The 9,208-nt window shown below is 38.1% G+C and overlaps 1 pseudogene; it reads left to right on the top strand.

Annotated features, from left to right (window-relative positions):
• The first annotated feature begins 4,713 nt into the window (after positions 1 to 4,713).
• Positions 4,714 to 8,688, top strand: LOC149240717 (amino acid permease 3-like; annotated as a pseudogene).
• Positions 8,689 to 9,208: the final 520 nt, after the last annotated feature.

A 9,208-nucleotide genomic window follows, 5' to 3' on the forward strand; every position in this document is an offset into this window, starting at 1 on the left:
AAATCCTATCATCCGCTGTTGGATTCACCCAGTCCTTCTCCCATGCAGTTATCATGTAGATATAGTCTAGGTCATCATCATTGTCATAGTCATGCAGTGGCTCTGTGTAGGGTGATCCTTCCGCATGGTCCAAAGGTACCACTACGCGTAGTGAGCTTTTCTCGAAAATCATCTTGCACTCCTTTAGATTTATCACTCCATTCATGTCAGTGGCCCAATCTATTCCTAGTAGCGCAGGATAGGGATTGCTATCATAAATAATCTCTATCACTTCGAAATCTGCAAGTGTGCTCGCACCTTCGATATCCACCATTATTCCCTACAATCTTCCCATGGGTAGGATCTTTTGTTGGTTCACCATTCGCAATTGAATAGGAGACCACTGCAACACGGGCCTGCCCATGCATTCCCATGTCTACTTTGGTAGGACATTCGCGTTCAATCCTAGATCCAAAATCACTTGATCCATTTCATATTCCCCAATCTGCATGATCAATCTCATCTCCCTTCCTATCCATGTTGTGTGCTTCTCGAGCTTTCGGACTATGCGTGGTTCTCCTGGCTTGGTTCTAGTGCATCGAGTGATGATTTCTTGCAGTCCCTTCATAGCTTTGTTGTCGTGCAGTAGCTTCATGCATGTCTCCAAAAATGCAGTGAGCATTGATGGGTCCATTTCTGGTTCCAATTTGTCTTTACTTCCTAAAGGGGAGGCATCCGCGAAGAACTTCTTAGCCTCCATGAATGTCTCCTTAGCACGGTCTAAGTTAAATTTTGGATCCTTTGTTGGAGCCTTGCGAACCCATGCACTCTCTTCGGGCTGCTTGCCTTTGTCATCTCCTGTCATGATACCACTTAGAAGCATGATATTTACATTCGAGTCTTCCTCACGCAGCTTAGACCTCATCATTTGCAGGTTCTGAGTCAGGGGAGGTTGGAGTGCTTCTTTATCGTGCAACCTAGTTATCAGCATGGGACAGTCCTCCGTCTCATGATCAAATTGGGTACAATATAAGCATGATGGTCTCGTTAGATTTTTAAAATCATGGGCATAATTCACTAACCCTCCGTAATTGTAACAAATCAGCTGTCTGTGACCCCTTCCTGGTCCCATTCCACCTCGACTACGTCCACGCCCCTAAAATATAGTGCACACCATCCCTACATTTTGATCGAGGGCCCGTGTTTCGGTCTGAACTCTATAGGTAGGAGTTTGATCCATCATCAGTTCATAAATTCTATAGGTACACTCATCGTGGCCTACTGACCTACAGAAATTATAGAACAACTATTGGGAGCTCTGCATATACTTATGTAATAGATGGCAGTTATCTGTAGCATGCTTTCCTCCTATTTGACAAATCGTGCACCATAATTCAGGCACCGCACTCGATCCTACTTGTGCCTCTGGTCTCAATGGCATTGGTCCTCCTGCCGCCAGGTAGTTCATGAATGTTGGACAATGGTCCTTTTCATGTTCCTGGTCTTTGCACTTTATGCACCATACCTCCTCATGCACTTCTGGGTGAGCCGTCCTATCTTGTTTCAAACTCTACATCTCAAGGCACAAGTTTTTCAACTGTGCATGGATCTTTTGGACTCCTAGGTTAGGATCTTGTATTGGGGTCTCATGCAGTCTCATTGCAATCTCCAAAGCCTTGGCCTAAGTGGATAGCTTCTGTTGTGACAATGCGTTCCTTAGATGCGGCGTTAGCAACACTACAAACCATGCGCGGTGTTGCCCATCCGTCAAGGTCATGTTCGCTTCACGAATCATACACTTTAGTCTTTGATCTAGCTCCCAGGGGGTCTCGCCTCGAAGCATCGCGATTTCCTTAAATCCAATAATCGATTGTGTCTCTGATTTTGGCTTGCTAAATTCCTTGTTTAGCGCAGCTTGGATATCCTGTGATCCCTGTGTTTGGATTGTCATTGGAATGCTTAATGTACCACGTTAGTGCACGATCCTGTAGAGCACTGACCAGCGTTGCTTTCTTTATATTGTCATCTATGACTCCCTGTGCTTCCCATACAACCTTTACCATGAACCAAAACTGGTTTGGATCTTCGTTCCCTACTCCTTTGAATATTGGCAACTTTATTACGCTCACCATATTGAACTGTGGTGGTGGCGGAGGTGGTGTGGGCAAAGATGGGGGTGAAGATGGTGAAACTAGTGGTGGTGTACGTGGGGGTGGTATGCGCAGAATTCGCTGCTTTATCGGGCTGATCACACTTCTTGGTGAAACTTTCGCGATGGTGGTAGCCCCAAACATCAATTTATTCACATAACCCACTTTTCACACAGTAGCATTTTAATCCAAGTGTTCAAAGATTTAATGTACTTACCTCGTAGTCCTTTGAGGAAGCGTCGTTCTACCTTGTTATAGCTGACTGAAGTATCTACCGTGAACTCGGTGATAAACCCTCCTACAATTCAATCGAGCCAATGGTCCACAGTGCACACGATATTATCTTTTGATGCTTCCAGTCGACACACCATCTCTGGAGTCCACACAATAGGTTTGTCAAGCCTACACCTTCCTTGACTGTCTACTAGCTTCGTGATACACTCGTACAACTCATAGGGGAAGGATGCAAAGAACATTTCGTGGATTTTGTATATAAGTAGCAATATAACCACTCTTCCTTTGATAATCACGGATTCTTGTTTTCTTACCTCACGAACTCATGAATCTTTTTGTCCAACCACTCTTCAATTCCTTTCTTTGTCGGATTCTAGTGATACGACATCAAATATCTCTTATGCAAATCCTGGTCCTGACAATGGAACCATTTGTTGGCTTATTGGGGCCTGACCTAGGTTCAGAGTTAATTTAGCCAAACAAATCCCGGTACTACTCGCCCTTTCGGCAACAGTCCACGAAGCGCGGACTGAGGTCTCACCCAAAGTATTATGGGAGGGTTCTAGAACCAATTTTCTGCAACTTGGAGATGTCTGATGAGTTCAAGTGGTCCGCAGTTTGACCTTGCACGCAAGTCGCTTCGTGCACTTTCCCGTACCTCGCAGCCTGATGTACTGCGTTCGCACAACCCTACTCGGGGGTCGAATGTTGCACTTCTTCATTTACCCGAGTCCTTACTGGTATTCCAATGTTAATTGATTATTTTAGCCTACTTGCATGCTTTAAGTTATACTTAACAACATAAACCATTCATATAGGTGCACACAGTAAATAAACAGTATATTTTCATGCATTAACCCAAGAACAGATACACATATTTATGATAAAAATTATCTTTATTAATTCCTTCTTAGGTTACAGACTCAACTCCACCTTCCACACTCAGCTGCAGGGGTCCGCGCACTCAACTATGGACTACTAGGCCTCTGTGCACTCAGCTGTAGAGCCTTCTACTCTACAACCCAAAGACACACTTCACTTAGTCCCTTAGACTCTCTTCCTATCTCTTTACTTATCTTCTTATTTTTCTTTTACACTTAGAGCCTCACTCTATTTATACAATCCCATGGTCCGTGGACCATGGGTAGGTCTATCTAGCCGACATTACATTACAAAACTAGGGTGGACAACCCTATGACTCTATCATACATTTCATGCTATGCGCCCGCAATTCGCAGAGCTTTACAACAAGATTGGGTCAAAATTTAGGCTTTCAGCCACAAAACATGCCTTGGGGGGGATTCCATGCCCAACATACATAAAAACAATAATTTATCATCTTGGTATATTGATGCCAATGTAATACATCAAGGTGAGAATTCTATCAACTCTTTGTATATTTGTGTGTCATTGTGAATTATGTGCTTTAATATATACATACAAACAAGATTCCCAAGGGAGGATAACTGCACTGCAAGAAGTGCAGAAGGTGGGTAATTATCAACTTTGTGTGTCATTCTAATTATGTACTATACAAAGGGTATGTATTTATCAACACTTTGTATGCTTGTGTAATTTTAATGATGTACTAAATTTAGATGGTTAGTTGGACCTGTTGAATATAAATGTTAACAAAAACCCATTTAAATCACCATATGAATCTGAAATATTGAGACCTGGGATATGCAACCTCTAGGTGTATATGGTACTAAATTCAGATGGGTTTAGTATTGTAGTAGTGTTGAATAGGAGGTTTTCTGTCATTGTGAACTTAATGGTTAAGAACATTAATGGTTAAGAATATGTTCTTCTTTGTAAAAGGTCACAGGTTCAAAACCAAAGGAGGGTAAAGAGTATTTACTCCTCTGTGGACTTTAGCAATAACTTAATTAAAGGATGATTCTGTATATGGATGAAGCTCTAGAAAATTTGTTTCAGAATATGGCTAAATGTACTAGACAGTGTACCATTTTTCCCCTATATTTTGTAATGACTATGCATTGGACAAGAAATTCATGGAGCTCTTTATGATACAAATATCTCTTCTTAATACTTGAAATTTTAATTAAAAGTTATTATTCATTTTCTCTTGATCCACATCCATATAAATATATTTAATAAATTAAAATATTCACAGTACTTTTTCTTTCTAGAAAGAAACTTTCATCTTCCAAGGAAATACAGTTTGCCATGGAGTCTCATGTCTCAAAATATCTGCTTCAAATGGGTACGGTATGGCAACTCCTTCATTTCTCCATTCCATTATACTTCTCTTCGATGGTTTTTTTGATCAGGATGCGTAAGTTTTGTTTATGACTGAGTTTTGATGTTTTGGATGAAATTGTAACGAATGCGCAAACTTTGGAAAATAGTGACTTATATCATCACAAGTCTTATAGGGGAATGAGTGTTATCGTTGGCATGGAGTGTTGCCCAATTGGGATGGGTTATAGGGCCTATGTCCATGGTTTTTTTCACTCTTGTGTCGTTGTATTCCACTTTCTTAATCTCTAATTGTTACAGGTTCCCAGATATAGTCTCTGGGCCCAACATAAACTATTGTTACAGAGATGCAGTACGAGTGAATTTAGGTGACGTCTCCATCCATTTTTAGATTGTTTTAGGTTTTTCTTACATATATTTTCTATTTTCATGATCAATTTCAACAAATATCAACATAATTCATTTTAACATTAAATTCATTATTTATACACCCTCCCAAAAAATAAAAACAAAACTTGACATATCCATGGAATTAAGATGATTGTATCTACCTCAACTTTAAATACACCTATCAACTTTACATGCAATAATTACATGTCTTGCTTTTTAGGTGCAAGAAGAGCATGGTTATGTGGACTTGTTCAATATGCCTCCTTCTATGGAATCTGTGTTGCTTACACCATTACTACTTCAATCAATGTCAGGTCAGTTTCCATCACAAGAGATTTGAGATTGTAATAATGTCTGAATTAAACAAAGCACTAACTCTATTTTTTCTTTCACTACTCAATCCCTGTTGTGCCTAAAATTGCCTATATTGTGATTTTTTACACTATTTTTAGGTCTTATGCTACTTTTTAAAATTGAACCTTCTCATCACTTTTCTTGGAAGGTTTTAGAGCTATTGGTGCTTATAGCTCTTACTGATAAAAAATTATGAACAATACAGAGAAATTAGGCGATCAAATTGTTATCACAAATATGGACATGATGCTTCATGCCATTTTCCATATCTCACTTATATGATCCTCTTTGGAGTTATACAAGTTATCCTATGCCAGATACCAAACTTTCATAAACTATGGGGCCTTTCAATAATTGCAACAACAATGTCCTTTACCTACGTAACAATAGGATTTGGCCTTGGCATGGCTAAAGTTATTGGTATTGTTTTATCTTACTCTCATTTATTCTATTCAGGGCTTCAACCATTGCCCCTGTTGGTCTCTTACTACTATGTATGGCTAGACTATGGAATTTCAATATCTAATCTGATTCACCATAGTCTTGATTTCAATTATTGAAACTCATTGGGTTCAAAATTTTGGGAAATGGCAGAGAATGGAAAGATTAAAGTCAATTGGTTGGAATCAACACTAGCATCTCTCTTACTCAGGCCGAAAATTTTTGGAAGATAATTAAAGGTCTTGGTGACATTTCATTTGCATTTTCATATATTTCCATTGTTCTTAAAATTGAGGTATAGCTCAATTAAGTTATAACTCAATCTTTTTGTTCATTTATATACTTGAATCCTGTGGACAACCAAAAACTATAAGGATAATCATGAGGCTTCCTCTAATTTACAACTATGTAGGATACCCTCAGTCAACACCCCTAGAGAGCCTAACTATCAAAAAAGCAAATTTGATGTCACTAAGCATAAAAGCTACCTTCTATGTGCTATGTGCTTTTCTCGGTTATGCAACTTTTGGCGAAAATGCACCTGGAAACCTAATGACAGGGTTTGGGTTCTACAATCCTTATTGGCTTATTTAATTTTCCAATGCATGCATTGTGGTTCATCTGGTGGGAGCATACCAAGTAAGAAAGAATTTTATCATCGTTTCTTTAGTTCTACTAGATTGAAACTCTAATGTCTCTGTTACCCATAGAAACTTCATTGTAAATCATTTCATGCCACTATTGTAGGTATATTGTCATGTTTACTTGCATTGAAGCATGGTTTTCTCATACTTGGCCTGACAATAAATTCTTCAAGTATTGGGATGGATTGTAGGGCTTGTGGCCATGGTTTTTTTTGCTCTTGTGATGTTGTATTCCACTTTCTTGATCTCTGATTGTTACAGGTTCCTAGATCCAATCTCTGGGCCCAACAGAAACTGTTGTTACAGAGATGCAGTACGAGTGAATTTAGGTGCTATATCTATCCATTTTTAGATTGTTTCAGGTTTTTCTTGCATATATTTTCTACTTTCATGATGACTTTCAGCAAATATCAATATAAATAATTTTAACATTAGATTTATTATCTAGACATCCCCAAAAAAAATTAAACACACACATGACATATCCATGGAATTAAGATGATTGTATCTACCTCAACTTTAAATACACCTGTCAACTTTACATGCAATAATTACCTGTCTTGCTTTTCAGGTGCAAGAAGAGCATGGTTATGTGGAATTGTTCAATATGCATCCTTCTATGGAATCTCTATTTCTTACACCATCACTAAATGTCAAGTCAATTTCCATCACAAGAGATTTGATTGTAATAATGTTTGAATTAAACAAAGCACTGACTCTATTTTTTCTTTCATTGCTCAATCCTTGTTGTGCATAAAATTGCCTATACTGTGATTCTGTACACTCTTTTTGAGGGCTTATGCTACTTTTTAAAAATTGGGCCTTCTCATCACTTTTCTTAGAATTTTTTAGAGCTATTCATGCTTATAGATCTTACTGATAAATTTTTATGAACAATCCAAAGTAATTAGGTGATGAAACTATTATCACAAATATGGACATGACACTTCATGCAATTTTCTAGATCTCACTTATATGATCCTCTTTGGAGTTATACAAGTTATCCTGTGCCAGATACCAAACTTTCATAAACTATGGGGCCTTTCAATAATTGCAGCAATAATTTCCTTTACCTATGCAACAATAGGATTGGGCTTTGGCATGGCTAAAGTTATTGTTATTGTTTTATCCTACTCTCATTTATTCTATTAAGGGCTTCAACCATTTCATTGGTTGGTGTCTTACTACTATGTATGGCCAAAATATGGAATTTCAATATCTAATCTGATTCACCATAGTCTTGATTTCAATTATTGAAACTCATGGGTTCAAACCTCTGGGAAATGGAAGAGAATGGAGAGATTAAAGGAAATTTGGTTGGAATCAGCACTAGCACCTCTCTTACTCAGGCCCAAAAAGTTTGGAGGATGCTTCAAGGTCTTGGTGACATTGCATTTTCATTTCCATATACTTCCATTGTCCTTGAAATTTAGGTATAACTCTGTCTTTTTGTTCATTTCTATATTTGAATCCTTTGGACAACCATAAACTACAAGGATAATTATGAGGCTTCCTCTAATTTACAACTATGTAGGATACTCTCAAGTCAACACCCCCAGAGAACCTAACTATGAAAAAAGAAAATTTTTTGTCACTAAGAATAACAACTACCTTCTATATGCTATGTGCTTTTCTGGGTTATGCAACTTTTGGGGAAAATGCACCTAGAAACCTATTGACAAGATTTGGATTCTACGAGCCTTACTGGCTTATTTACTTTGCTAATTCATGCATTGTGGTTCACCTGGTGGGTGCATACCAAGTAAGAAATACTTTTCTCATCCTTTCTTTTAGTTCTGCTCGATTGAAACTCTAATGTCCCTGTTACCCATAGAAACTTCATTGTAAATCATTTCATGCCATTGTTGCAGGTATATTGTCAGCCAATATTTTCTTGTGTTGAAGCATGGTTTTCTCATACTTGGCCTGACAATAAATTCATCAAGGAGGGAATTCCCATACGCATTCCCTTCTGTGGGTGGTGCAGAGTCAATCTCTTGAGACTGTGCTGGAGAACTGCATTTGTGGTGTCAACCACTGGCATTGCCATCATATTTCCATTATTCAATGATGTGTTGGGAATTTTGGGTGCTCTGAATTTCTGGCCATTGGTAGTCTACTTTCTAGTCGAGATGTACATTGCATAGAATAGAGTCCCAAGATGGACAATCAAGTGGACCATTTTCCAAATATTCAACTTCATATCTCTTCTTATAACAGTGATAACCGCTGCTGGATCCTTAGAAGGCCTTGTGAAAGACAAGGAGACATAGAGAGGCCTTTCTATATGGTATTTAAAAATTCACAGATGTTATAATGCTCTGTTCCTATTGCTCGGAAGGTATAAAAAGTTTGAAGTGAAAAAAACAAACCACAATAAGAGGCAATCTTAGCTGCCATCTAAGTGTTGGGAGTGAGCTACATCATCCAACACAATTTTTTTTAATAACTTCATAGTTATAATCATGGATACATTACTGGAGTTGAATTATTTATCTACACGTTAATAGAATAACGTATCTTACTTACTGTAAATTTCAATACAACCCCCATTTGACCAAATCTAATTTTAACTAGTCCTCCTTAATTATCTATATCCAAACTTTTTGCCTAGATTCTAAGAAGAAAGAGTTTACATAGTGGATATTGTTTTGCCTTTGAAAATATCCTAGCCATGATCTCATGTTTTCCTCTGTGGATTCCCTCACCCAAATCTAAATCAGCTTGAGGGGAACAAACATATATGGATTTATATATACATAAAAATAGGAGGTAGATTGGTTACCAATGTTC

Source organism: Pinus tabuliformis, chromosome 8 (genome assembly GCF_031772625.1).
Source record: "Pinus tabuliformis cultivar Carrire ecotype Pingquan chromosome 8, CPIR1, whole genome shotgun sequence".
Classification (NCBI taxonomy): Eukaryota; Viridiplantae; Streptophyta; class Pinopsida; order Pinales; family Pinaceae; genus Pinus; species Pinus tabuliformis.